Source organism: Cyprinodon variegatus, unplaced genomic scaffold (genome assembly GCF_000732505.1).
Source record: "Cyprinodon variegatus isolate N-32 unplaced genomic scaffold, C_variegatus-1.0 Scaffold9, whole genome shotgun sequence".
In the NCBI taxonomy this organism is placed as follows: domain Eukaryota; kingdom Metazoa; phylum Chordata; class Actinopteri; order Cyprinodontiformes; family Cyprinodontidae; genus Cyprinodon; species Cyprinodon variegatus.
In genome coordinates this window covers 1,018,231-1,021,485 of record NW_015150462.1, presented here as the reverse complement: position 1 = coordinate 1,021,485, position 3,255 = coordinate 1,018,231, and the positions used below count along the sequence as shown (strand labels likewise).

Genomic DNA, 3,255 nt, shown 5'->3' with positions numbered 1-3,255 from the left:
ACGAGCAGTTGGACAGGAGTACCTAATAAAGTGGCCGGTGAGTGTAGATATGAAGTGCTTATAAATGCTCAACAGGTCTCTCTCTAATAGCGCCCATGTAGCTTAAGTATGACCGACAGCAGGAGGAAAGTGTATCTTGAACATCTTGCTGGTTTCTCCACTGATGCATGTGAACAAAGGCGGCTGCTGTTCAATGATGTGTTAAGATGCTCCCTTTTGTTAGGCTGCAGGATCGGACATGGTGGAACTTACCTTACCTTAACCCCATCTGTGTTTCTATGTTATCAGGATTAGTGTAAAATACAATTATTGGAACGTTTCACTACCAGAAACGGCATCAACGGGAGCCTCCGGATGTTTGGGAATAAATGCCAGCGATGCAGCCTTATCTGGAAATGAACAATCTAGCTTTTTTTAAAAAGCTGCTTTCTGCCAAATGTTTATCTCCCAGAACAAATGGCACAAAACAATGTATTAACTACCCTGAGGGCTGATGAAAACGTGTAACCATGATGCAATAAAAGAGCTCAAACTTTTAGTTATATACCTTTCAAAAAGCTGCAGTTCATAACTTAATTTATCTTCTTAAAAAAAGGCAAATAAAGCCAAACATGTTTAAACATCTTTTAAAAAGAAACAACAAAAGTAAAACTAAATCATTAATAAAAAAAAAAAACACTGAAGTAACCCTACACTATAATAAGGTTTTAGGAAAAACTGTTTCAATTCTGCTTAGGAATAAAATACTTCTAATTCCTTTTGCAATGATTTAAAATTAAACCAACATCACAATTAAAAGCACAGACTCAGTTCTTCCTTAGTTTGTTTTTAAGCCCCAAAAAAGTAAAGAGACATGAAAAGTAGAGCAGTGACTATTGAGTCAGAAAGTCAAAAACATAAGAAGTGATTTACAAATCTAATCTACTATATTTAATATAAGACTTTTATCCTTTCGAAAAAAGAAGAAAGGAAAAAAAGCTTTTATTATTTCCATACTTCACTGGAAATAATAAAAGCAAAGTGGACGGTAGAATATATATTCTATAATGGATTTTAAACTCAACAAGAAGCTACTGTAAAGATTACAAATTAAGAGTAATATGAGCATCCATAGAAGATAGCTTTATGAATAATCTGCAGCAAAGAATGAGAGGATCTTTTTAGTCCAGAACTAAATGAGAATTAGCCAAGTGGGACAAATAAAAGTGTGTTGAGACTAGCGATTCACTGCGATAGCAGGCGCACATTTTCCCATGTCGGCAAATTCGATAAATAAGTCAGTAAATAATTCTGGCATTGGCTGGTATTTCCATCCCCTTTAAGAAACTGCAGCGAGTGCGTAGTCACGTGACTCCATCGATCAAGTCAAAAGCATAAACAAAGAGTACGGCAAATGAGCCCGGTGAAGAAGCCCGTCTAAAAGCTGTAAACTAATTCCGAAAACGTTAAAAAACGATCCACTGGACTTTGTTTCCAAGTTTGAAGACGTTTCGCTTCCCATCCAGGAAGCTTTTTCAATTCAAATGCCAGAAATAGCATTGAGTTGCTTTACAGAAGCCCAACAGAACCTTGGTGTTGCTTCGACAACATGCAAATTAAAACGGACCATCCGGTCCACCCCTCTAGAATGGGGGGCGTTTGGCGTCTTTTTTTTAATCCCTTTAATCCCCTCAAAAATAGAATTGACATTTTTCTCCTGTTCAATGAGACATTGTTGAACGTTTAAACTTGAATGAGTGCAATACTTTAATATTTAATTGAAAGTAATATGTAATGTGATTTATTCAATATTTACAATTATAAATAGATCAGTTGCATTTCCTGCACATGCCTTTATTTATAATGGAGGAGCCAGAGAGTTTATCGTGCATTTATTGTGGTAAAACTGCCCAATTTATTGTTTATGATACTGATTTGAGGCCAAATCGCCCAGCCCTAATGCAGATGCATGGGGGGGGGATTTCATATTAAGTATTCTAAGGTCCATAAAGAAATAAACTGTGACACCAAGATTACAAACATGAGGTTTAATTATTGACCAAAAGGAAGTAGGAGACGGACTACTGAGCAGATCTTGGGTGGGGCTTTTAACCAATAGCAGAACTGAAAGATAAAACAGTTTTATGGTTTAAATTATCCACCAGTCCTAACAAAACAGAGAAGAGATGAGCAAGTGTTGGCTTTGCCTTTTCAACACCTCCTTCTGCAAATTTCCTCACACAAAGGAAGACGTGTGTTTGTTCAGAAGTGTTGCATTCCATCTCATACTGAAGATATATGGTGCATTTTTTTGGTTTCTATCCCCAAAAAGTGTTTTACATTTGGAATGTTTCTTTATTTTAATTCAAAACATTATTTCTTCTGTTTTACAGTTAGTGATAAGAGATTTCCAAAACTTTTTAATAACCATAACAAATGTAGTTTAGTCCTAATATATGCTACTTTATTAAGGTTAGGGCTGAAGCTGACGATTACTTTGCAAATTGATTAATCTGTGGATTTTTTTTTCCCGATTAATAATCTGATTCCTTAAAGAACATTTTTTTACGAAATTAAACCAAGTGAAACTAAAACTTTTCTACTTGAGTGGTTCTGGGTAGAGTATATTGACAGACAAAATTGTTTTTATCTTAAAGGTTTATATATCTAATGTTGATATAATTGCTGGCTGCTCAGTGGTGCAGTGGGAAGCGCTGCTGCCTTACAACAAGAAGGTTCTGGATTTGATTCCCAGCCTGGGGGTCTTTCTGCATGAGGTTTGCATGTTCTCCCTGTGCATGCGTTGGTTCTCTCCGGATACTCCAGCTTCCTCCCACAGTCCAAAAACATGACTGTTAGGTTAATTGGCTTCTCTAAATTGTCCTTAGGTGTGAGTGTGGATGGTTGTTTGTCTCTGTGATGGACTGGCGACCGTGTCCAGGATGGACCCTGCGACCCCGCTTGGGATAAGCGTGACGGAAAACGGATGGATGGATATAATTGTTGCTCTAATTGAGTTGGTCTATCAGCTAAAGGGATATTTTAAAGTCTCTATACTCCAGTTAACGATTAATCCAATTAATTGTTTCAGCCCTAATTAGGTTACACACATTTTTTTTCTTAATGTATTTGTTGATGCACTGAAAGTGACAGTTTTTTTTCTTATTATAAGCATAAAATCAGAGAGCTAGTTACGCTTTACTATAAAAAATTAAGATGACTTAGGCTACGATCCCACTGCAGCCTGAAGTGACCCAAATCCAATTTTTTGGCCCA

At 36.6% G+C, this 3,255-nt stretch overlaps 1 protein-coding gene across 1 annotated transcript in view; it reads right to left on the bottom strand.

The window, feature by feature from the left end:
• LOC107087106 (xin actin-binding repeat-containing protein 2-like) overlaps window positions 1-3,255 on the bottom strand; it is a 114,195-nt gene that overhangs the window by 60,900 nt on the left and 50,040 nt on the right. The window lies entirely within an intron of this gene.